The 27765-nt window shown below is 39.7% G+C and overlaps 1 protein-coding gene and 1 pseudogene across 2 annotated transcripts in view; one reads left to right on the forward strand and one right to left on the reverse strand.

The window, feature by feature from the left end:
• The window catches only part of EFHC2 (EF-hand domain containing 2), a 203199-nt gene that overhangs the window by 137167 nt on the left and 38267 nt on the right, over nucleotides 1-27765 (reverse strand). The gene's annotated exons all lie outside the window — the stretch shown is intronic.
• LOC140596306 (putative deoxyribonuclease TATDN2 pseudogene) lies at nucleotides 1812-7684 on the forward strand (annotated as a pseudogene).

A 27765-nucleotide genomic window follows, 5' to 3' on the forward strand; every position in this document is an offset into this window, starting at 1 on the left:
ACCTGAGTGGCTCAGTGGTCTGGTGCCTGCCTTTGGCCCAGGGGGTGATCCTGGGGTCCCTGGATTGAGGCCCACACTGGTCTCTGCGTGCATCCTGCTTCTCCCTCTGCCTATGTCTCTGCCTCTCTGTCTCACATGAATAAAAAATACTTTTTAAAAAAAAGGTATGAAATAAAAACATCAGCAAGAAAAAGACAAAAGTATTATAAGCTGATAAAATATTGGCATAAGCAAAGGCTAAATAACTAAGAATAAATAAAAGATTTCAGCATAACCACAAATGGGACGCCTGGGTGGCTCAGTGGTTGAGCGTCTGCCTTCGGCTCAGGGCGTGATCCCACGGTCCTCGGATTGAGTCCCAACATTGGGCTCCCTGAATGGAGCCTGCTTCTCCCTCTGCCTGTGTCTCTGCCTGCCTCTCTCTCTGTCTCTCATGAATAAATAAATAAATAAATATTTAAAAAAAAGATTTCAGTATAACCACAAATCGAATCAAAAATATCTTAAGTCTGTCACTTAACAGTTAGTTAAGTGACTGACTCTTGATCTCAGCTCAGGTCTTGATCTTAGGGCAGTGAGTTCAAGCCCTGCTTCACTTAAATTTAAAAAAGAAAAAAGTAATAAAAAATATTATCATGTACTAGCAATAACCAGCTGAAAATATGGTAGGAGAAAAAGAATGTTCACAATGAAACAAAAACTTACAAAACACCCAAAAATAGTTTTAATGAAAACTCTGTGACCCAGATAATAGTCTAAAAACACTCGAAAATACAGCCGAACTTGATGAATAGGTGGAATATATTCCAGATAAGCAGACTAAAATAACATATTTCAAGTTCACTGGTGTTCTGGAGGAATTTGAAAAAAAATAATTCTAGGTCCACCTGACGCTATAAACAAATCTGCCTATTAAAGAAAATTGTAAAAATTAATGGTAATGGAAGGGACCTAATTCTCCCAGATTTTATATCTTAGTATAATTTAATGCTTCAATTATTAAAATAGTATACCACCTCAGTAACAAAAAACATACTAGTCTGTGAAAAAGAAAAATGGTCTGGAAATAGACTATTACATATAGGACTTTAACACATGAAAAAGGAACCACCTATCAATAAATGAAAAAAGTACTAACTTGGAATAGCATCAAGTACATCCCAATGTAAAATAAATTATAACCCAAAATATATGCCAGATGGATTATCAGTTTAAATGTAACAAATCAAGCCCTTTGCCCACTCCCCAAGTGTGTGTGTGTGTGTGTGTGTGTGTGTGTGTATCTCTCAAAGCCCTGAAAGGGAGGATGACCATTCCAAGCTTAGGAGTAAAAGAAAATTGTGAAAAAAAAAAATAAGGTTTGAGTATTAAAACAAGTTATAACTTCAAAAGAGTAAAATCTAAATAAAAATAAATGTACAAACAAAAAACTTTAACGTGAGTCTATTTTATAAAAACATATTTAATTAACTTTTAAAAGACCCTAAAAAAATAGATGAAAAAAGGGCTTAAAATTCACCAGAGGGTCAATAAATAAAAGAAAAATGTTTGTTCTAAGAATGTATCGGATAAGAGCGAATTAAAGTAAGAGGCAGCGGTTTTGTTTCTCCTATAAAATGGGCCTGGTGGGATTATTCATCATGCATGGGATTTTAAACTACTACAGTTCTTCTAGGGCAATCTGGTGCTATGAGGAGCCATTTTTAAATTCCGATACTTCTCAGGAACTCCATTTCTGGGCATGTAGCCCAAAGAAACAAACCAAAATATGGAGAAACATATGTGCAGAGATGTTCTTTGCAGCGTTTTTTTTTTCTTTTTTTTTTTTAGTAGAAAAAAACTAGAGGGAATCTAAAAAGTTAACAGAAAGGGAAGGGTTTGGTGAATTATGGCACATCTATGTACTCTGTGGAATATTATGAAGGCACTAGTATGATGTTTTCGAAAACTATATAGCAGTAAGAAAAATACTTAGGATACGCAGAAATGTTGAGCAGGGAAAAAAACACAGAACTGAAAATGGTAATATACTATAATTATAACTATGTTTTTTAAAAGCATTTATATTTAAAAGATGTTTTTAAAACCATGTTTTTTAAAAGAATGGGGGAGGGGACAAACAGCAACCAAGGATAGCCACTCCTACAGAGGCCTGGCTGGGCCACATATGTGGGGCGCTCTTGCGCCTCTGAGCCACGTGGAAGCAAGGCGGACGTGGCAAGTGGGGGCGGGGGCTAACTTACCCAAGATGGGGGAGCGAAGACTGCCCCAGTTGAAGGGGGGTGTGAGGAATTCCGGTGGGCAAGAGCAGTGGGTGGGGTGAGCCTCCCCTTCCTTGCCAGTGTGTGTTGGACTCTAGCTGTACCTTTCTAGGCTCAGAGCCCAGCTCACAAAACCCTATGCGCGGTCCCTGAAGCACCTTCGAGTCTTTTCAAACCTATGACGTCTCTGAAGGGCCTTGTATTCCAAACCAAATGGAAGAGCCCTGTGGCCCCGGAAGTGCTTTGATGTCCCCCGGAAGTAGCTCTCCCCAAGTAAGAAAGTGCTTAGCAATCGCGGAACCACAACGTGTGGTTGTGGTTGTGGATACCCGACCGAGCCTTTCGGGAATCTGGGATCCTTGCGATTTTTCCAAAGCTCTTTGGACTCTCACACTCGGTAGCAGAACTTTGACATCTCTGGAACACTGAGAACGGTTATGGGCAGTTGAAAGGCTGCAACAAGGCCTATAAGATGCCAGAGCGGCCCAAGACTAAGTATTGCTAAGAGGAGCACTCAGGTAGGGTCCCCCGGTCAAAGTGGATGCCTCTGGGAGCCCACTGACGTGCCCCCTCCAACTGGCCACCTTATAACTCTGTATCACGTGCAAGAGAGGCCACCGTCCCCAGCCGCCTGCGAACACAGAAAAAGGATCTGCGGCCTTCACACGAGGCTACAGGGGTGCAGCCTACCAGGGAAATTCCTCCCCCGGCCCCCACCACCCCATTTTTAAGGACCTAGGTGTGGGTGGAGCCTCTAAAGACTACCTGATTCGGGGTGGAGCGCTCGGGGCTTCTCTCATCGGTGGAATCCCTTTAGCACCAATTCCTCTGTGCTCAGCCAACCCCTCTCTAAAAGAAAATGGCTTCTTTAGAGGATGCCTACCGCTTTAGGATCAATCCCAAGCCTGGTTCCCGTAACCCCACACACTCTGAATTACCCGACCCAGCTGAGGGTCAGGATGATAAGGCTGGGGAACCACATATGGTCAACAGAAACAGTGCTACACTGCACGACCAGAGCTCCTCTACCATCTACGTGAAGGGTATCCAGAGCATCCTGGGGAAACTGATGCCAAAAGGGGAGGTGGCCACTAGTGTAAAACCCATCGTGAGAGAGCATCCCATCTCTGGACCAAGACCTGCCAGGTTTGTCACCTTCTCTGCACCACACCTAAATCAACCCTCAGCCCCAGAGCCTAGGGTGGAGAAGGAAAAGATGGCAATAGAGGTCAACACTTTTGGTGAAAGGAGAGTGATTATTGAGCCTCATGAGAAAGCCTTTATGAAGCCACTGGATGATGAAAGTGTCATCATTTTTGAAAAAGACTCTCCGGTCCTGAAATTTCTAGACAATCGTGACCCTCATGTAGAAATCCTACCAAAGTATCAAGAAAGGGAAGCCATGGCCGAGCACCCCTTTCCAGGAAGTCACTGGTCTACAGTGGAAGAGTTCTCTGCGCTCAGATTCCCTCAGGACAGACCAATGCCACCGGGTCTCTCAAGAGGTTCAAAACCTTTACTCTTCAGTGCTGACTGTGCCATAGACCAGCCTCCTCTGTACTGGGGTCCCCAGCAAGTCTATAGCAGCCACTGGGCAAGCAATCCCCAGCCTTCTCACTATCTGTCCACGGGCAGCTGCTGCAGCAGCGCATCCCAGGCCACAAGGAACAGCTGGAGCTTCTTCAGTGATTCTTCCTCCAACCCAGAAGTGCACTTCCAAAACTGGTCCAGAGACTGGAAGGCATCAGAGGAAGATCAATCCCAGAATTACCATCCATTTCATTTCTCCAGAAATCTAGAAATGGAGGAGAGAGCAGTCCAGGAGGAGATACCATCATATCCTTTTGGAGAGCATGCACCTAGTTTCCTGCCACGGGACCACTGGGAGCGCCAAGAGCAGGGTTTCATTGATACCCATTGTCACTTGGACATTCTCTACTCCAAGCTGTCCTTCAAAGGGACCTTTAGCAAGTTCACAGAAATGTATAACTGTTCCTTCCCTAAGGAATTTCAGGGCTGCATCTCTGATTTCTGCAATCCTCATACACTAAGGGATGGCCTATGGGAGGAGCTGCTGAAAGATGATCTGGTTTGGGGGGCGTTTGGCTGTCACCCCCATTTTGCACGCTACTACAATGACAGTCAAGAAAGCAAGCTCTTGCAAGCCCTGCGGCACCCCAAGGCCATAGCGTTTGGAGAAATGGGCCTGGATTACTCCTACAAGTGCACCACACCTGTGCCACAGCAGCACAAGGTATTCGAGAGACAGCTGCAGTTGGCCGTGTCTCTAAAGAAGCCCCTGGTGATCCACTGCCGAGAAGCTGACGAAGATCTGCTGGACATCATGAAAAGAAGGGTGCCCCCTGACTACAAGATCCACAGGCATTGCTTCATGGGCACTTACCCAGTCATCAGGCCCCTCCTGGAGTACTTCCCCAACTTGTCCGTGGGGTTCACAGCAGTCCTGACGTATCCTTCCGCCTGGGAGACCCGCAAAACTCTGAGAATGATCCCCTTGGAGAGAATCGTCGTGGAAACGGATGCTCCCTACTTCCTGCCTCGTGGAGTTCCGAAAAGCCTTTGCCAGTTTGCCCACCCAGGCCTGGCCCTGCATACAGTTCGAGAGATCGCCAGGATCAAAGGTCAGCCGCTCTCTCACACCTTGGCCATCCTGCGTGAGAACACTAAACACCTCTACAATCTTTAAGCAAAGAGGGCATCATCAGGAGTCTTCCAGAAAAGGGAGACCAGCGGCCTGACAGCAGACTTGGTTTGAACTCTCCCTGTGTCCCAAGGTCAAGGCAGTGTTTAGCCAGTCCACCAGAACACAAAGAGACCACCACAAGATGTCTTCCCCAAAACCTCTTCCTATGACTTCTGCTTCTGGCTGGTAGGGTGCGGTGCAAAAGAATGGGAGGAGGATGGGGGAAACTGCCCCCAACATTATCAGGGTTTTTCCTCCCAACCAAATTGTGCCAGGGTAATCAGTAAAGAAGAAAGAGTTCCATAGGGTCAATGAGCTGGCTATTCCACACCCCTGTTCTCTGCAGCCTGAGTTTTTGAGCAGTTGGTGCATAAAGTCACCCTCCTACTTATCTTTAAAAAAACAAATGAAGAGGAATGTTGAATTTTCAAAGTGAGTTAGGTAATTTGTTCTGTTGATTCCCAAAATGTATTTGATATTATAGGAATTCTATAATCCATACGGTTTGTTGTTAAATTCATAATTCAGTGACTGTGCAACTTGTGATTTCTAATTGCTAAAGATAAAGCAACACTAGCATTTCATCTCAAAGGAAATCGATTTAGGTAAAAGTTGGTCTGCTAATATTCAGAACGGGCTGGAGGGTGGGGACATTTCCATAGAGGAGCTTAAAGTGATGGGAGCCAGATCAATTGGATCTTGAGAACAGTGCTGAGATGAGTTTCAAATCTGAACTGAACTCCCCAAGCTTATATAATTCCAAGCCTCTCACATAACCAGTATATTAACAGCAGCTGTTATTCAGATTGCTCTGACTCTTAACAAGGCCCAACTGTATACCACTTAGAAATACTGCTCCCCTAAAGGGCAGAAACAGAGAAAAGCTTCAGGTGCCTACCTGGCAAACAGCCACCCTCCCTGCAAGATTAAAAGGAACTCACATTTTAAAGAAAATATTTGAGTTCCGAAATTTAACTTTGCCAGCCAAAGCCCACACATAAATCCAGGAGTTTCATTATTGGATAAAAAGTGCCATTTTTAAAAATGGAAAAATCTCTTTTATTCTTGAAAACTAAATTGATGAAAATAGGCCCGGCATAGTCCAGACTTCTCGTTTCCTAGGTGCCTGTTTATCTAGATCCAGAAAAAGCAGCTGGCTCCTCACCATGTGGTTCTCAGCTCAAAAGTCTCCTCCACAAGGAAGCCTCCCTGACTACCACATGCACAGTGCTCATTTCACCTGAGAAGAAAAAACTCCTTAGAGCTTATTGTTTTGATTTAGTCATAGTGCTCAGCCCTGACTACAATTCTACAATTGTGTTTTTACTATGTGTCCGTTGGTTATTTTCCCCACTAGGTTTATAAGCTTGTCAGTTCTGTTCATCCCCTATGAACATACACCCTGTACATACACCCAGTGTTAGAATAGTGCCTGGAACAGCACAGGCACTTTGCAAAGATTTCTTGAGTTATATATCATACGAGTGAACAACGTACTTCACTGACACTTGGGAGTTAGTGACAATATTTGGGCAAGGGGACAGATTTTAGGGAGAGAAGAGAGAAACCATCAGATTTCTAGTGCCCCTTAACTTGAAAAGCAAGGATTAAAAGGCAGCTATATTCTGCTGTTTAGATGTTCTCCATAGTAAGAGAAATAAAGAAATAAGGTCAAGTCCTCCCAGGAACTTGGCAGTTTAGATTTCTTGTAAATAATACTGAGTAAGTGATAGATTTTTTTTTCCCCTCTGCTAGGGATCCATTTTGGAGAAGGAAGCCTTAAGAAAGCTTTAAGTGTTTCACTTTGCTTTAGTAGGACCAAAAGTGCAATGTGATTGATGCACTTGATGCACTGTTGCAATTGATGCAACTGACACACTGGTGCAATAGGAAAGATGCAAGTTGATTAAATTTTCAGGACAGAAAACCTTCAAAAGTGAAGCCAATGTTTTAAGGTTTTTCTGTTTCCCATTTAATGTACACTGTACAAAAATGTTCAGAGTGTGTCCCTCAACCCCCAGGAGCCCTGACCTTTTTATAAAGGACTGCAGAAAAAGAAAGTTCTGAGGACACGTTTTGGGAAAAACTGAGTTCTACAATGTTCCACAGATTGTTTTTTAATTTGGGGGATCTCACATGCCCTTTGATATGCTAATGTGAGCCGCAGATCCCCAAAAGGGTGTTTCTCAAAGTTACTTCATTTGATTAATTTGAGGTACAATTCAACAACTGGAGAAACTCGAGCTTGGAAAACATGACCTCAAGTCACACTTCCACTGTTGTCCCCTAGTCACACTGTGTACCACCTCTACTCCTCACATTCCCACACCCTCTTTCATTTACCTTTCCCACTACATAAGATCCAAGGAGAACAAAATGTCCTTTATCTGGTCCTAACAAAGGAACGTTACCAAGTGGGCATTTTAAAAACGGGTATGAACAAACAATTGCATCTGTAAGTACACATTACACAAGGTAAAGAGAGTATGTATATATATATAGTAATTAATTTTGCTCTCCAAAAAAGAAATAATCTCCTTTGTATACAGAGAAAATAGTTTTCATACTGTTCCTCTTGCTACATTTTTATGGCAAACGCATGGACTATATTCTGTAGTGTTTCTTGAAACAAAAGAGAGCTCCTTGCCATAATTCAGCTTTATTTCATCAGGAATGAGAGTGAGCAATGTAGTATATACAGAGTGGCCTAAATCAAAAATTGTCCTCTTCCTCTACTAGTTTCATAAATGTAGTAAAGAACACTTCATCTCTTCAAGTTACTCATAAAAACAAAACGAACGAATAAAACCTTGCGATGGAGATGTGCAAAATTTGGAGCACTCTGTATATAGCTTTCTAGTGATAGATATTCGACTGAACCTCAAAGAATGATTAGAATTCATCTGTTTGCATGGCACTTCAAAACTGGTGCATCTACTCTCACATTCTAGAGGCTTCAGAGAGCCATGAAAGCAACCGGTGATCTAGAAATTCAATTTGCCAGTTAGTGGTCCCTGGGCCATTGGTCATCCCAGAGTCACAAAGGCCTCTCGGGCCCATTAACAAGCTCCCTGAACCTTGGCACTCCACTCCTCTTACTGCATGCCAATATTTTGCTTCTCTTAAATTTTAGAAGGGCAGCTCTTTCTACCTTGAAAGCTCGAAAACAACAAACTGCCTACTCTGTCTTGAGAGAGAGAGAGGAAGATGTGGTTGTTTCAGGTAGTCTTTATTCATATATAACTTCAAAATAGTACCTGCTTATTCTGGACTTTGAGCATAAAGTGGGATAAAAAATAGTCCATAATACCTAGAGACATCACTTTAACAACTGGAGTGGCTCCTTGGGAGTCTTCTTGATATATTCCCATAGTTGTTTTTTTTTTTTAATTCCCATAGTTTTTGGCCAAGTCCAGTACTGTAGTCCCTGAGTTTGTTTTGCTAGTTAGTATTTACTAGGATAGTCACTTCACAATTAGCATAATAGAAATTTTACTTTCTCTGAATTTGCAATTTAACATTTTATGTACCTTGGTTTGCTGTCCTGAGCAAACAAGATAGAAGTTTACCAATTCTGTTACCTGTTTTAAAGATGTAACTAAAAAAAAAGATGTAACTCTTAGGCTTTTTATTCAAATTACTTGTTTACTAATTTATAAAATACTGCTTTTTTTTTCTTCCCCTTCATTCCTTGGGGATGGTCTGTTTTGTTGTACTTTTCCTAATGCCTTAAGGTAAATGCTTAGTTTATTTTTTATTTTCAAGGAGAAAGAACAAGGTATCTGATACCACAAATTTATTTTTATAAAAACAGATTATTAACTCTGTTCTAGCTAAAGAATTTTATTTTCATGAATTTTACTTTTCTGCTGTAGAAATACCTATTACAAATATATAAACAGAAACAGAAACAAGTGCAGGATTTTTCTACTACCTACATAGAGCCTACTGTTTTGTTAATGTATTTCCCTTAAAGTAACTGTGATTATATAGCTATATCAAATTACATATATACTTTTGAAAAAGTCATGTTTTCCTGAATATGTCAAATTATACATATTTGTAAAAAATCCATATGGTTTCATGCCCATACTTACTAAAGATATATGTACCATAAAATCCCACCACCAATCAATATACAGTGTTTATTTATATTCTGGTGTATTTTTATTTGTGATTTTTTTATAGATATACATAACATAGCTAGAAACACAAAGTACGTACTTTTTTAAAGCAAAGCGAAAGAAAAAACATGTCCAGGTCCTAAGGAAAGATGATATATAAAGATAAGCTTTTTTTCTTGATTAAGGGAGAAAATTTTCACTGTATTCCCTATTTTTCAAGAATTTTCAGTTGAAGTATTAATGCCAAAAATTAGTATCTACTGAAACTTACCTAAATAGAGAAAAGTAATATGTTTTTCCTTTTGATCTCCCAAAAATGTATTTGGAGCTCATTTCATTATTGTTATTATTTTATCTTCCAATAAACTTTAAAATGTTTTCATTATGTTTTGAACTTTATATTTTATAATCATAAGGCTGTTTCCATTGCTCACCACTAATCCTTTTATTTCATGACTTCCCTGTGGTTGAACTGTTTAATTTGCTTTATAGTTGACTGGAGTGCATCTTCAAGCAACTCCCTCAGGAAAAGTATGTAGATGGCATGTTTATGAGAAATTACCTATCTGAGAACATCTTTCCCCTGCTTGCACTAATGAATAACACCTCGGCTGAGTCTAGTATTTCTCGGTCACAAACATTTTTCCCCTAAAAGTTACAGATACTGCTTTATTGTCTTCTGGCATCAAATGCAGAGAATTCTGATGCCAATTTCTTCTTTGGGAGTTAAACTACTTTTTCTGGTCAGGATGTTTGGTAATTCCTTTGCTTTATCCTAGAAATTAACAGAAAAAATTGCTACAATATATCAAATTATTGGTTTCTTCTTTGTTATGTTCTCTGGTACCCGGGTAAGCATTTAATCTTCAGATCTGTGGGTAAGCATTCAATCTTCAGATCTGTGTCTTTTTGAAGTCGAGAAGGTTGCTTTTGTTTTTATTATCTTCTTGGGATATGCTTAAGTGATCTGGCTGCTTTTAATCTAGCTTCTAATTCTTGAGGAACAACTCTGTATATGAGAGCTCCACCCTTTGTCCAGCCTTTCATTATCAATCTCGGTGGTCTGATAGCTGACCTTCTGCTCCACATTTTGAGAGAATTTCTCAGGTTTGCCTTTCCCAACATTCATCTCATTTTATCCAACTTCCACTGTTTCCTTTACTAATGTAATGCATTTTTGAGTTCCCTCACATTTCTTCCTTCTCCAGCGAGCTCCCTTTGCCTTTCTGCCTAGAGTCTCGTTCAATATTTTAAATTTATTCTCTTGCTCTATTTTCTCCCTCCAGCTTTCACTTCACAGAGTTTGGCTTTCACTGCTTACTTCATTTTGTTACTTCCTTGCACTCAATAGAAAGCACAGAACAAATTGTTATCGAAAGCATTCATTTTCCTACAGAAAATATTTATCTTCCTCTGCCTCTTAAATGCTCTGCTCTCCATTTATGTTGCAGTCTTTTCAGAAACCCTGTGTTGGCTTTCTTTGTTCATCCTTGAACAAAAAGCCGTCTATCCGGGCTGCTGTGTTCCCCAAAATAGGGTTGGGAGGTTCCCTTTCCCTTCCTTCCCCAGCCATTCTGATGTGTTGATTCCTCTTCTCACTGGGAGGCTGGTTGAGAGAAAGTCCTATAGATCATGTTAAGAGAAGTGAGGAGGGGGGTAGGGCCATGGAGAGTTCCCTGCAGGAAGAACTTCACCCTTTTCCATATAAACAATTTTTAAATTGACCCAACGTCTACTCTCCAGGAACAGGGCTTATGCAGCCAGTCTTTCCTATACACTGCCTGCGGTGGCAGAGCAATGCCCCAACGCAGGGCCTGCTCCATTTCTTTTGGTGCAACGATTCCTGGGCCTCCTCGTGATGCTCGGAAGCCATCAAGAGCTGGGAAAGTAAGCCACGTGGAAGCCCTTACAGGTTGTCCTAACAGCACTCCCCCAATTCATTTCTTGTCACTTTTTTAGGAAGTGAAATTTCAAGTTGTTGGCTTTAGTACATTCCTTCAATATGATCCCATCTGCACTACACCTAGTGGAGATTCACCCAAGTTCTCAGCATAAAAATGGACCTCACCCTGGCCTCTAGCACCAATAGATGGTTTCTCCATATTTGAAAATTTTGCAGTCATTTTAATTGGGATTGTGAAGGTGAAGAGGTCCATCTAAATTATCAATGCTCAAGTTAAACTCTCACTCCAAATTCCCTTTTCCTCTCACTTTTTTTTGATAAATTTATGTTCCTATGGATACTGTGTTTAAATAGGCCTATCTTATTTTAAGAAAATTCAACTTCTACAAATCTGAATCTCATTTAGCTTGCTGAACATAGGAGAGGGTCAATAAAGGTAAGTTGAATAAATGGATGACAAAAAAAATACAAAATGGGGATGACTTCCAAAGAATTTATTACAAAAATATCATCATAAATCTATTTATAATTGGTGCTCACATGTTTCATTACAAAATCTAGGGTTTAAGACAAAACACACCTATATGGACAGCGTAAGCATTCATCTAATTTATTTTTACTTGTCTGCCGCTTCTTAAGACCTGATTTTATGATATATAAAAGGGAAAAAAGATGTGGCTAAAATGTTAGAACATTCTTCTGGTAGCTTTATCACTAATTAACCATATAACTGGTGCACACCACTGAAACGCTTTTGCTTGCTAGTTAACCTTTCAGCAAAAAAAATTAGAAAATCAATACTTGCTAACTACAGGACAGTACAGCACTATTTAAAGGACTAAGAAAATTATGTATATATAACAGAGCTCTGGAGAAAAAAATGAATGTATAAAAATACTGAATAACATATAAATCAGTGTAGGATGCAAAGCTGGAAGCTTAAAAATACTGTCAAAACCACATCTAAAATAGTCTTTTCACATCCTTATGGAATCTATTGAGCAAGGCAATTAAAAAAAAACACTTGACATTACTAAGAGAATAGGTTCATACCCACTGCTTAAAATCAGACTTCCTGAAAAAATAATTAGAACTAGAAGGGATCACACCTCATCCAACAGAAATCATTTTGTGAATCATGGAGTTTCATAAACTGAACAGAAAAAAACTGAATATTGAAATATTCAGTATAAAAGATACAAAAGAAAAACACCTATAATACAAGCGATAAAGAAAAAATATATTTGGTTAAAAAAACATATATGTAATTTACCAAATATATGTATCATCAGATATGTATTTTTTTCCAGAGAGAATAATATGAGAACCAAGGCAAACACACTCCCTCATGCCACCATTTTGAGATACTATTTTTAAGGGCCGGATTCTACCTGAGAGTCAGAAGATGCTTAGATAAGATGACTTGTAGATTTTCTTCCAATCACAACAATCCATTCTCTGATTCTAGGATTTGCCCAGTAAACTGGACTCCCCAATATACTGTTTTGCCCTCCTGGTTTCAAGGTTGGTCATTTACTGCCACAAATACATCAACAGCTGAGACCACAAAATGGACATTCAGTACAGAAAGTTTCCTTTATCAACGGTGAAGTAGTACAGACCAACCCAGTTACAAAGCACCTCCCAAATTCAAAGCTGGGTGTGAAGCATACAACACTCAAAGATAATCTCTCCAGCTGCAAGGGTTGTATAGTCAAGTAAGGACAATTAGACTATATGCAAACAACTCCAAAATGGGGTATGGTATCTCCAAATAATTATAATGCACTGGATATAAAGCTAAAAGCCATTAGGAAAGATTCAACAATATTTTTAAAATCCCAATCGGTGTACACTGCTATGTGTCAGGCACTGTGCTAGACTCGGAGAGTCAAAGATACATGAAAATAGCCAACATTGGCCAAATAGTTGAAATGAGTCAGACAATGTGTTATATGCTTTTACACTCTACCTCATTTACCCCTCACAACACAGCTACAAAATAGGTGATATCATGATTATTGTTTTGCAGAAATCAAGGGTCAGAATGTTAAGTAATTTACCAAAGGTCTCAAGGTAAGAGAAACGGACAGCCGGGATCAGAGCTCAAACTGCCTAGCTTCAGAGGCCACCAACTAACCATTATCTCCCAAGCTGCCATAAAATCCCCACCACACTCCAGCTTGGCAGAGGACCCAGAGAAGCATAACAGGGCTATCCTAACAGGAGTTTCAAAATGCTCCACTTGGGCAGCCCAGGTGACTCAGCGGTTTAACGCCGCCTTCAGCCCAGGGCGTGATCCTGGAGACCTGGGATCAAGTCCCACATCGGGCTCCCTGCATGGAGCCTGCCTGTCCCTCTACCTGTGTCTCTGCCCCCCACCCCTGTGTCTCTCATGAATAAATAAATAAAATCTTTTTTTAAAAATGCTCCACTAGGAGAAGGAGGTGCCAAAACACCTGAGAGCATCAAGAGGAAGGCATCACAGTACAGGTGGCATCTGAAATGGGTCTTCAAGTTTGAAAGATGGGAAAACTGCCCATATATATGAACAAGTGGGTAAGGGCATTCTCTGCAGAGGGAAAAGCATGTGCAAAGTTATGGGAGCATGGTAGTGCTCCATACATGGGGTCCTACAAGTTATTCTGTGTGGCCGGAAGCTGAATGGGAAAGGAAGAGCACTGGAGAGGAGATCGGCAAAGCACAAGAGCCAAAAACAGGTGGTCCCTGGGTCACACAAAGTTAGGTCAAAGGACTGTAAACATTTTGGCAAGTTAACTCTGCAGCAGCATGGGCAGTGGATAAAGAGGATCTGACTGGAAGGCAGGGATGCCACTGGAGAGGCTATGCTCTAAGGTGAGAGACATGAACTAAGACAGTAGCAGTGGCCTTGGAAAAGAGGCTGATGGAATCAGGATTTCAGAGGGAGACGAGAAGGGACTTAGGTCAACAGTGACAAAGGGAGCATAATGGTGATTCACTTATTTGTTTAAACATAAACAAAAATACATAACATAGTGAGTTAACATTTAGATGGAACTCAAATAAGAAGCCAAATGTGCACCACTCTTAGCACGGTAGTATATTCAAAGACTGGGCAAACACTAGCTATTGGAAAGTCCGTCTCATCTTAGAACTCTAAAGAAACTCTAAAGAAATTCTACAGGTGATCCAATTTATGCTCTACCTCTAAGATTTCCCTAAAAATGCCTTTCCTCTTCTTTTGTAATTTTTCTTTCTCTTCTTTTGTAATTATCAATAGTCTCCCACTTCCTCACCAGTAGCTCTATGATTTCTCTCCCTCCACCTTCAACTCCAGGCTTCTTCCTTTCTTACATCCCCCAAAGCCTGAGAATCTAACTGAAAAACTCAGAAGACTCCTCGGAGGATGGAGGAAGGGGGAAATAAGAATGAGCAAAGACAAAGTTTTGTTCAGCATGCAAAGTGTGAGGGAAAAAAGAGAAACTTGGGAGCACACATTAAGAATATTATCCCAGGGAACCTGGGTGGCTCAGTCAGTTAAACGTCCGACTACTCTAGGTTTCAACTCAGGTCATGATCTTGGGGTCATGGAATCAGGCCTGCATCGGGGCAGAGTCGCCTTGAGATTCTCTCCCTCTACCCCCCTCCTCCCACTCACACTCACATGCTCTCTCTCTCTCTCAAATAAATAAATAAATAAAACCTTTTTTTTAAAAAAAGAGTATTATCCTCATTACATATTGGTGAGAAACAAAGCTTCAATTAATAAATCTGACTGTAGGGCAGCCCGGGTGGCTCAGCGGTTTAGCACCGCCTTTGGCCCAAGGAGTGATCCTGGAGACCTGGGATCGAGTCCCATGTCGGGCTCCCTGCGTGGGGCCTGCTTCTCCCTCTGCCTGTGTCTCTGCCTCTCTCTCTCTCTGTGTCTCTCATGAATAAATAAATAAAAATATGTTTAAAAAAATTAAAAATAAAAAAATAAATCTGACTGTAAAAGTCAACTAGATCAGAACTGAAAATACAGTTTTATTTTTTGATACTCAAACACAAATGCAAAAGTAAATTCCCAGAAATACTAGATGAAAAAAAAAATCAACATGTAGAACTAGAGAGAGAGAGGGAAAGAAAGAGAGAGAGAGGAAAAATTAACATACACTCAAAACAGGTTTCATATTTTAAGCTAGAAAAGAACAGGGTAGACTGCAAGAGAAATAAAGGGACTGTATGAAGTTTCTACAACCTAGATGATGATGGTTTTAAGATCTCTGAGTATAAATTCAGAATAGTCATAATGTAACACAGTTGTAGTGGCCTATTACTGACTGCTTTAGTTCTGAATAATGAAAAAATAAATAATAAAGGTAGTTATTTATCACCTTTCTCCTAAAAGACCATGAAGTAAATTTGATAAAATAGAACAGACATGACAAAATCTCTTAAAAAGTCTTCTATATTTCAATAAAACTATCCTAATACCCAGAACATAAATGAATACTAGGATACAAATGAGAAGAGCAATGTACCAATAGCTTAACTGTCACTTTTTAGAACTCCCTGGTCTCACTGGCAGCAACTCCAAACTCATTCTTCTGGAATACACCAGAATTTATGCCAAATAAAAATGCAAGAATCCTACACCACAGGTGATGACTGGCATAGTTCCAGTTTATGCTTCCATTCCCCTAGGAACATCATCTCCTCTATCCCATGTTAAGAAAATAAGCCAGTGGTGCCTGGGTGGCTCAGTTGGTTAAACATCTGGCTCTTGATTTCAGCTCAGGTCATTATCTCAGGCTCATGAGATGAAGCCCCCATCAAACTCTGTGCTCAGCAAAGAGTCTGCTTGAGATTCTCTCTCCCTCTCCCCTTTCACTCCCCACCTCTGTGCACATGCTCTCTCTAAAATAATTAAGTAAATAATTCTTTTTTTTTTTTTTTTTAAGGAAAGGAAAGAAAAGAAGCCAAATCTTGGCAAAGGAGGGGACTTAAATTTTCTGGACTGTCTACTATGAGCTGGGCACTTGACATGCATTGTCCATCTGATGCTCACAGCAACTCTAAGGTGAGACTGTTAAGTCTTCCTTAACAGATAAGGGAACTGCAACCGAGAGGGGTTAAAAACATAGCCAAGAAGAAATAGGTAATAAATGATAAATCCAGGTTCCAAACTCATCTGTCTGACTGAAAAGCCTTGCTCTCTCCACTACACCAAAGAGCCTCTCATTATGGGGGTGTTGCAGAGGGCAACTGGGTGGCTCGGTGGCTGAGCATCTGCCTTTGGCTCAGGTCGTGATCCCAGGGTCCTGGGATCAAGTCTCGCATTGGGCTCCCCACAGAGTGCCTGCTTCTCCCTCTGCATATGCCTCTGCCTCTGTCTCTTATGAATCAATAAATAAAATCTTAAAAAAACGGGGGTGGGGTGGGGGAGAAGGGTTGCAGGAACACCATGTTCCCAAGGGATACATTACCCATACACAGAGTTCATTTCAAACACTCCATTTGGGGTGACATACACACCCTGGGGCCAACCCAAGGGGTAAAGGGAGGGGAAGAGACCTGGCATAACAAGGATGATGACGACAATGACAACAGTGATTGGTTATACTCTCCTAAGGGAAGAAGTCAGCAATTCCAAGGCTGAAACAGAGGAAGACAAGGTAGGGATAGGGAAGAAGGTTACGTGGAGCCCTCACAATGTAAGAGAAATCAAAATAAATCAAAGTAAAGAGAATGAGAAGGAAGAGATAAACTCCTATAAAAGAAAAAGGTCAAAAGAATGAAGAGAAAGGAATGAAAACGTTGAGAGAGGAGACAAAAGAAAAGCAAATCAGAAAACACTGAAAAAAGAATGGAGATAAGCATCCCGGCCTCCTTTTGCATAATGTGGCATTCAGGCCCTCCCTGCCACCTCCCCATTTCTGATGTCCTGGAAACCACCATGCTTCCCCAGTTACTTAACCCTCTGATAAAAGGTTTATGATAATGACATGTGTCCCTGGAGAATCCTCTTTATTAAAAGAACTATTACCACACTAAACAGCATAGTGAATTTCATAGACAGAAGAAGAATTTAAATGGAGGAGTGTAATTAAAATAAATAGAAGGATATGGACAATCCTAAATCCTCAAAATGTTTAAAAACCTCTGAAGGGGGTTAGGAAGAGTAATTTATTTGAAAATATAAAACCAGCATGGTTAAAAATAAAGGCCCATCAATCTAGACGATGAGAAATGATTATACAAACATCCAGGGATCATCAAGGTGGATGAGGACATGAATTGGCAACACTTTGTTTACATACATTATATTTTCAAAGCTGTCCCTCAAATCTTAAATCCCAAACAGTGAGTCAAACTCCAAAGAGGAAATACAGTAAGACTCCATTTATATGAAGTTTAAGAACAGACAAAACTAATCTATGCTCATGGAAGTCAGAGCAATAGATGAGGGCTCAAGGGAAGGAAGCATGAGGAAACACTCAGAAGTTATAGAGATATTCTATAAGGTATCTGGGGTACTAGTTACACAGCTGCATACATTTGTCAGAATTCCTGGAACTTTATGCTTAAAAATGGGCACATTATATCACATATAAATTATACTTCCCTTAATAAGTTGATTTTTAAAAATTAAAGTTTACCTCAATAAAGTTGATTAAAATGAAGACTCAAACAACAAATCTTAAAGAAATACAGTTATTCTGTATCCTGACTATGGTGGCTGTTACACGAATCTATACATGTGATAAAACTTCAGAGAATTAAAAACTAGGAAGAAAATATGAGGGACGCCTGGATGGCTCAGCAGTTAAGGGTCTGCCTTTTAGCTCAGGGTGTGATCCTGGAATTCTGGGATCAAGTCCCACATCGGGCACCCTGCATGGAGCCTGCTTCTCCCTCTGCCTATGTCTCTGCCTCTCTCTCTCTCTCTCTCTCTTCTCTCTCCCTCTGTCTCTCATGAATAAATAAATAAAATCTTTAAAAAAAAAAAAAAAAAGAAGAAAATATGAGTGCATGTAAAAACTGGTGAAATTCAAATAAGGTCCGTAAGTTTAGTATTATACCAATGTCGATTTCTTGGTTTTGATAATGTCTATGGCTATATAAAATATTATCATTGGGAAAAGAGAACAGAAGAATTATCTTCATTTCTGTAATATCTTCTAAGTCAAAAATTATTTCAAAAAATTTTTCTTAAAAAAGAACACAAATTATATAGTTGTATTTTCGACTATAACCCACCATCGGTGTTCCAAAAGAGTGATCTTACTATAAGGCATAATCTTGCAAATACAAAAATGCAGGAGGTAAGTAATTTCATGAATGTTTCCAATATACCTGCAGCTAGTCTGTATTCAGAGGGAGAAAGTACATAAATGAAGATTTTTCAACAAATTGAAAAATCAGAGCAAAATAAAAATCAGCAAAAAATATAAATCAACAAACCAAATAGGAAATTATGAGTTCCTAATTTGTGAAGTAAAATATTACATATAACTAAGATTGTATGTTTAAAAAAAATTGGCATGCACAAAAGACAATCACACTGAAGAGGCAGCAAGGGAGTGCAGTCATCTGAAGGTAAAGAGAAAGCCTTAAGAGGAACCAACACTGATGGCACCTTGATTTTGGATTTCTAACCTCCAGAACTGAGAGACCATAAACTTCTGTGGTTTAAAGCACCAAGTCTATAGTATTTTGTCATGGCAGTCCTATCCTAGCAAACTAATATATTAAACTATAATTTATATACCATAAAATTTACTTCTCGTAAGTATACAGTTGTATATTTTTTGTAAATTGAGAGTCGTATAATTAATCATCATCACCACCTAGTTCAGGACGTATCTGTCACCAAAAGCTCCCTCCCCCACCGTCAGTCACAGCAACCTCTCATCTGCTTTCTCTGAGATATTTGCCTTTTCGAGGATTTCGGATAGATGGAACCATGCAATATAAAGTCTTGTATCTACTTTCTTTCACTTAGTATGTTCTTGGGGTTCATCTATGTTGTAATACATATCAGTGGTTTCTCCTTATTACTGATCAGTTTCCACCAAATGGCTATACCATATTTTGTTTATCCATTCACCAGTTAACAAACGTTTGGGTTATTCCCTGTTTGGAGCTATTATTAATAATAATGCTATAATCAGGGGCACCTGGGTGGCTCAGTGGTTGGGTGTCTGCCTTTGGCTCAGGTTGTGATCCTGGGGTCTTGGGATCGAGTTCCGCATCGGGCTCCCCAGGTGGAGCCTGCTTCTCCCTCTGCCTGTCTCTCTCTCTCTGTCTCTCTCATGAATAAATAAATAAAATCTTTAAAAAATAATGCTATAATCATTCACATACTGTTTAATTATGTTTTAATATCTCTTAGAAAGATAGATACGTAGGAGAATTATGGAGTACCATGGTAAGTGTATGTTTAACAATTTAAGAACTGCCAAGCTGTGTTTCAAAATGGCAGTATCATTTTACGTTCCTCCCAGGAATATATGAAAGTGCCAATTTCTCCACATTCTTGCCAACAGTTGGTACTGTTGGTCCTTCTAGACTATAGCCTAAATAATGTGTGGGTAGTTACTCCAAGTTTAAGCTCAAAAAGACAATTTTAACTTTGGGCTAATTAGAATAAGCCATAGGCCTCATTACTGATAAGAAGTTTAGACCTGAGGGATGGTCTTAAAATTTTACCTAATAACTAAATTATTATAAATAATAAATTGTTGTTATAAATAATAATTATTACTCTAGGTTTTAGAAAAGACAGGAAAAAGAACTCTTCTTTAGTAAGAGAAACATTTGTGAATCTCATTGTTTTTATTCCCAAACCATTTATTCTAAACTTGGTGGGGGGCTATTAAATGTCTTTTGGATTTCAAAAGATTAGAGAAACCCATATTGTATGATGAAATTAGTAACTATCACTTTAACATAAATTTAAAGAATGTAATTTTTTGTTTTACACTTAATGATAAATGCAGAATACATACTTGGGAATTTGGGGTAGGACATGTTTGATGTCAGGTGAGCCTTTTAATTTCTTTCCGAAGAATGGCTGAAGATTAATGTAATCGTGATGTAAAGCATGGGATTTAAGTTGCAATGTATTATAATTACATTGTGCTATAATTATATATATAGATGTCTTTTTTGCAATGATTCTAACAGGATTCAGATACTCTGAAAATTACATACACCTATTGAAAAATTTCCTTTGAAATTTGGGGCATGGTTAAAATGTATAATATCTGACACATTTTCCAGTTATTTTTTAAAACGGTGGTTTATTTTTATAGACTCTAATTCTAGGTTTTAACGTTCCTAATTGACTTTAGGCAAAACTTCGAGAATTTGTATTCATGTGTTGTTCTTTGCTAATCATATGAAATTCTAATGGGCTTGATCGCTCCTTGATCACCCTGCAGGAAAACTAAAAATTTTGGCTGGCACTGGGTGAGAAGGAAAAAGCAGCCCCTGACATCCAGGAGCGAGCTTGGCACTGTCGGCTGGCTTTGGTGCTGCTACAAGCTGGGCTGGCAGCCACAGCTAGGCCTTGTGTCATCCTGTTGAACACGAACACTTCCAGAGAACAATTTTCAGAGAACACCAACCTCAGACAAGGCCACTCTGTGTCTGTGATGGATCAAGACAAAAGCAAGCCCACTCTATAATTACATCCGAACACGGCCAGAACGTGAACATCATCTAAACTACAAAATGCCAACCATCCTCCTCTCGATCATAGGAGTCATGGCGGCTTCTCTCCCAATTACATCTGTAGCCTCAGTATAGCCCGCTGTCATTATAAATCAAATTTATTAAGCTACACACTCATAAAAGTACCCTGGCTTCCTGATAGCACCCAATCCAGAACAAGACCCCATTTCCTTAAGCCCTCCCCAAAAGTAACTAACACAAACCCAAATCCTATAGTAAATCTTTTCTAACACCTGCTTACTTAGACATCCCACGGTGACTCGGGGTATGTGTTTTCCTTCACTGCCATGAGTAATAAAGGAACTTGTTCAATTAAAAGCAAAATCAAGAGACCGTATCAAGATGGCAAAGTAGGAAGATTCTGAGCTCACCTCCTCCCACAGACACACCAAAATCTACAACTACACACAGTACAGCTGTCTCTGTGAACCAACTGATGACAAGTGGAACAGATCATACACAACAAAAGATATAAAGAAAAAGCCACATCAAAAAAGGTGAGTGGGCAGAGATGCAGGTCAGTCAGAACCCACACCGCCAGTGCAGTGGCCCATGAGCAGGAGCATTTTCACAACCAAAGAGGCCTGCCCCCAGGAACCAAGAGTCCAAGCCTCTCATTAAGCTCCACAGTCCTGGGGACCTGGCCTGGAAGATGAGCCCCCATTATATTTGGCTTTGAAAACCAGTGGGGCTTATGTCCAGGAGAGCCTGGAGGGTAGAAGTAAATTGAGACTCTCCTCTTAAAGGGGAATGTACAATCTCACTGACTCCATGTCCCAGTACAGAGGTGGTAGTTTGAAAAGCACCAGGGTAGTCGCACCTGGGAGGCTCAGTCGGTTAAGTGTCTCCCTTCGGTTCAGGTCATGATCTCAGGGTCCTGGGATCGAGCCCCGCATGGCACACTCTGCTCAGCAGGGAGTCCGCTTTTCCCTCTCCTCCTGCCTCTCCCCACTGCTCCTGTTCCCTCTCTCTTGCTCTGTCTCTGCTCTAATAAATAAACAAATAAATAAAATCTTTAAAAAAAAAAAAAAAGCACCAGGGTGACCCATGAAGAGTCACTGACTAATCGTAGGGTGTGTCCTGAAGGGGCAGGGACCTGTTGGAATGTTCCCTGGGAACACAAGCACTGGCAAGCACCATATATATTTTTTTAATCCCCTTCAATCTAGCAGGCCAGGCACTGGCAGGTGCTATTTTTTTTTTTTCTTTACCTCTCCATCTACTGTGCTAGCACCACTCCCTCCACCACATTCCACTGCAGACTCACCCCATCCGACAGGCCTGCCCTGGCTAGGAGTCCATCCCAAGCGGCTCCCCTCCCTGTCACTCTCTATGGATGCACTCTGCCAATACCAAAGCTCCTCCCAACAGGTTCCTCAACCCATCACACTCAGCAGGCACAGTTGGCAGGCTATGGAGCCATTCCCAAGTGCCTCCACCTCAGGGAGCCTGCCCCTTACAGCAGTGTTCCCACAGCTATCCCAGATGGGCCTCATAGCCAGCCCCACACCAGCAAGCCTCAAATAATCACAACCCAGCACCAAGAGGGTGCACAAAGCACACAAAAACACTCAACACAATCAACAGATTAGAGGATGCAGAATGGATTAGCAATCTGGAAGACAGAGTAGTAGAAAACTCCCAAGCAGAACAGCCCATTAATTAATTTAAATGAGGATAGTTTAAACAGACCTCTGGGATGACATCAAGTGTACTAACATTCACATGCTAGGAGTCCCAGAAGGAGAAAAGAGAAAGAATGGGACAAAAATACTATTTGAAGAAATAATGGCTGCAAATTTCCCGAACCTGGTGCCGGAAATAAATATCCAAGTCCAGAAAGCACAGTCCCAGACAAAATGAACTCAAAGAGATCCAAACCAAGACACATTATAATCAAAATGTGAGCAGTTAAAGTGAGAATCTTAAAAGCAGCAAGAGAAAACAAATTACACATAAAGAAACCTCCAGAAGACCATCAACTGATTTTTTTTTAGCAGAAACTTTACACGGAAGACAATAGTGGCATGATATACTCAAACTGGAGAAAGGAAAAAATTTACAGTTAAGAATACTCTATACCCAGCAAGGTTACCACTAAGAATTAAAGGTGATAAGGAGTTTCTTGGACAAGCAAAAGCTAAATGAGTGCATCAACATCAAACCAGTCTTACAAGAAATGTTAAAGGAACTTTTTTCTTTTGTAAAAATTTTATTTATTTATTCATGAGAGACACGGAGAGAGAGGCAAAGACAAAGGCAGACATAAGCAGGCTCACTGCAGGGAGCCCAATGTGGGACTTGATCCCAGGACCCTGGGATTCACGCCCTAAGCTGAGGGCAGACGCTCAACCACTGAGCCACCCAAGTGTCCCAAGGAATGTCTTTAAATAGAAAAGGTCATAACTAGAAATAAGAAAATTATGAAAGAAAAAAATCTGATTATGGTAAACATATAGTAAAAGTAGTAGATTTACCAACTATATACCTAGTATGAAGGTTAAAAGACAAAAATAGTAAAATCATTTAAACCTACAATAATTAGTCAAGGGACACATTTGACATCAGAAATATAACACAGGGGGGATCCCTGGGTGGCTCAGCGGTTTAGCGCCTGCCTTCAGCCCAGGGCGTGATCCTGAGGATCGAGGATCAAGTCCCGCATCAGGTTCCCTGCATGGAGCCTGCTTCTCCCTCTGCCTGTGTCTCTGCCTCTCTCTCTCTCTCTCTCTCTCTCTCTCTCTCCCCCTCTCTCTCTGTGTCTCTCATGAATAAATAAAATCTTTAAAAAAAATAGAACACAAGAGTCATCAAAATATAGTGCTTTTAGAACATGCTTAAACTTATTCACCTCAACTTAAAGCAGATGGCTATATACATAGAATGGTTAGCTATGAACTTCATGGCAACCACGAACCAAATACCTACCATAGATACACAAGAAATAAAAAGAAAGGAATTCAAACGTAACAGTAAGGGAAGTCACCAAACCACAAGGAAAGAGACTAAAAGAAAGGATAGAAAAGAACTATAAACACAAGAAAAATAATCAACAAAATAGCAGTAAGTACATACCTATCAGTAATTACTTTAAATGTAAATGGACTAAATGTTCCAAGGTGGCTAAATGAATTTAAAAAGACCCATATATATGCTGCCTACAAGAGACAGGCTTCAGATCTAAAGACACTAAAAGTAAAGGGATAGAAAAAGATATTCCATGCAAGTGGAAACATAAAGAAAGCTGGGGTAACAATACTTATCATACAAAATAGACTTTAAAACAAAGACTAACAGGAGACAAAGTAGGCAGGAAAGAAAGTTAGTAAAAACAAAGAATAAAGGTCAGAGCTGCAATAAATGAAATAGACACTAAAAAGAATAGAAAAGATCAGTGAAACTACAAGCTGGTTCATTGAAATGAGAACCAAAATTGATCATCTTTAACCAGACTCAAGAAAAAAAAGAAAGAGGACACAAATAAATAAAACAAAAGAGAAGTATAACATAGAAATACAAAGGATAAGAGACTACTACAAACAATTTTATGGCAGCAAATGGGACAACCTAGAAGAAACAGATAAATTCCTAAAATGTACAGTCTTCTAACACTGAATCAAGAACTAGAATATGTGAACAGACCAATTACTAGTAATAAAACTGAATCATAATTAAAAAAAAAAAAAAAACGCCCCACAAACACAAGTCCAGGACCACATGGCTTCCCAGGTTAATTCTACCAAACATTTAAAAAGAAGAGTTTATACCTACCCTTCTCAATCTATTCAAAAAATTTGAAGAAGAAACACTTCTACAATGATTTTTTTTAAGATTTTATTTATTTATTCATGATGAAACAGAGAGAGAGAGGCAGAGACACAGGCAGAGGGAGAAGCAGGCTCCGTGCGAGGAGCCCGACGCGGGACTCAATCCCGTGACTCCAGGATCGCGCCCTGGGCCGAAGGCAAGCGCCAAACCGCTGAGCCACCCAGGGATCCCCAGAAGAAACACTTCTAAACTCATTCCATTAGGCCAGCATTACCCTAATACCAAAACCAAAAACACCACAAAAAAAGAAAATTGGGGCAGCCCGGGTAGCTCAGCGGTTTAGCGCCGCCTTCAGCCCAGGGCGTTATCCTAGAGACCCGGGATCGAGTCCCATGTCGGGCTCCTGGCACGGAGCCTGCTTCTCCCTCTGCCTGTGTCTCTGCCTCTCTCTCTCTCTCTCTCTCTCTCTCTCATGAATAAATAAAATCTTTAAAAAAATAAAGAAAAGAAAATTGCAAGTCAATATCCCTGATAACCATAAATGCAAAATTTTTCAACAAAATATCCACAAACTGAATTCAACAATACATTAAAAGGATCATACACTGGGGCACCTGGGTGGCTCGGTGGTTAAGCATCTGCCTTTGGCTCAGGTCGTAATCCCAGGGTCCTAGGATCAAATCCCGAATCGGGCTCCCTGCAAGGAAGGAGCCTGCTTTTCTCTCTGCTTATGTTTCTGTCTCGCTCATGAATGAATAAATAAAATCTTGGGGGAAAAAAAAAGGATCACACGCTGTGATCAAGTGGGATTTAGTCCAGGGATGCAAGGATACTTCAATATCCACAAATCAATCAATGTGATATACCACATAAAAGGCGGCATATGACAAACCCACAGCTAATATCACACTCAATGGTGACAAGCTGAAAGCTTTTCCTCTAAGATAAGTAGCAACACAAGGATGCTCACTCTCACATCTTCTATTCAGCAGAGTATTGGAAATCCTAGCTGGAGCAATTGGGCAAGAAAAAGAAAGAAAAGGCAAACAAATTGGAAAGGAAGAATTAAAACTGCTACTATTTACAGATGACATATTACTTTACATAGAAAACCCTAAATATTCCACCAAAAAAACTATTACAACTAATAATTCAGTAAAGTTGCAGGATATAAAATACATAGAAATCTGTTACATTCTGTACCCTAATAATGAACTACCAGAAAGAGAAATTTAGAAAACAGTCCCAGTTATAATTGCATCAAAAAGAAAAAAATACCTGCAATGACATGGATGGAGCTAGAGAATATAATGTTAAGTGAAATAAGTCAGAGAAAGACAAATACCCTATGATTTCACTCATATGTGGAATTCAAGAAATAAAACAAATGAGCAAAGGAAAAGAGAAAGAGAAAAAAAAAAAAAGGAAGCAAACTCTTAATTACAGAGAACAGATTATTACCAGAGGGAAGGGGGGGTGGGGGAATAGATGAACTAGGTGATGGAGATTAAAGAGTACACTCATTATGGGGCGCCTGGGTGGCTTGGTCGGTTAAGTATCTGACTCTTGATCTCAGCTCAGGTCTTGATCTCAGAGTCATGAGTTCAAGCCCCACACTGGGCAAAATGCCACTCCAAAGTGGGCATGGAGCCTACTTAAAAAAAAAAAAAAAGCACACTCCTCATGATGAGCCCTGAGTAATATATAGAATTGTTGAATCACTACATTGTACACCTGAAATGAATATACCACTGTATGTCAAAACTATACTGGAATTAAAATTAAAAGCTTAATTTTAAAAAAAGAAAAATACTTAGGAATAAATTTAACCTAGGAGGTAAAAGACCTATAGCCTAAAAACTGTAAGAGACTGATGAAAGAAAATTAAGATGACACAAATAAATGGAAAGACATACTATGGCATGGATTAGAAGAATAAATATTGTTAAATGTCCATACTACCCAAAGCAATCTAGAGATTCAATGCAATCCCTATTAAAATACCAATCATACATTTTTCACAAAAATAGAATAATCCTAAAATATGTTTGGAACCACAAAAGACCCTGAATAGCCAAAGCAATCTTGAGAAAGAATAACAAAACAAAGTAAACAAAAGACTTAAATGTGAGACAAGAAACCATAAAACTCCTAGAAAAAAACATAGGCAGTAATCTTAGGCATCAGCCTGGGCAACATTTTTTTGAATGAGTTTCCTCAGGCAAAGGCAACAAAAGCAAAAATAAATAGAATCACATAAAACTAAAAAGCTTTTGCATAGTGAAGGAAACCACTGACAAAACAAAAAGGCAAACTACCGAATGAGAGAAGATATTTGCAAATAATGTAATTGATAAGGGGTTAACATCCAAAGTACAAAAAAAAAAAAATCAGATAACTTAACATAAAAAATAATCCAATGTAAAAATGGGTAGAGGACCTGAATAGACTTCTCCAAAGAAGACATAGAGATGGCCAACAGACAAATGAAAAAAATCCTCAATTTAACTAATCATCAGGGAGACACCAATCAAAACCACAATGAGATAATCACTTCAGGGGCGCCTGGGTGGTCAGTGGTTGAGTGTCTGCCTTTGGCTCAGGTCGTGATTCCAGGGTCCTATGATCAAGTCCCACATTAGGAGTGCCAGTGAGCAAGTGGAGAAAAGGGAATCCTTGTGCACCATTGGTGGGTGTGCAAAATGGTACAGCCACTATGAAAAAAACACGGAGGAGTCTCATAAAATTAAAAATAGAACTACCATATGCTCCAGCAATTCCACTCCGACATATTAATCTGAAGAAAATAAAAACGCTAATTTAAAAAGATATATGCGCCCCTATGTTCAATGCAGCATTATTCAGAATAGTCAAGATATGGAAGCAACTTGAGTATCTACCAATGGATGAATGGATGAAGAAGATGCTGTGTATATATACACTGAAATACTACTCAGCCATACAAAAGGAGGAGATCTTGCTATCTGCAACAACATGGATGAACCTAGAGGGCATTATGCCAAGTGAAATAAGTCAGAGAAAGACAATTATTACATGACTTCATTTATATGTGGAATCAAAAACAAAACAAAAAATAAAAAACAAAACACATGAACAAACAATACAAAACAGAAATACACTCATAGATACAAAGAACATTCTGGTGGGTTGCCAGAGAGGAGGGGTGGGGTAGAGGGATGGGCAAAATAAAGAATATGGGTTAAAAGGTATGAACTCCCAGTTATAAAATAAATAAGACACAGGGATGCAATGTACAACATCATTAATAATATTATAACATTC

Source organism: Vulpes vulpes, chromosome X, assembly GCF_048418805.1.
Source record: "Vulpes vulpes isolate BD-2025 chromosome X, VulVul3, whole genome shotgun sequence".
Lineage (NCBI taxonomy): Eukaryota > Metazoa > Chordata > Mammalia > Carnivora > Canidae > Vulpes > Vulpes vulpes.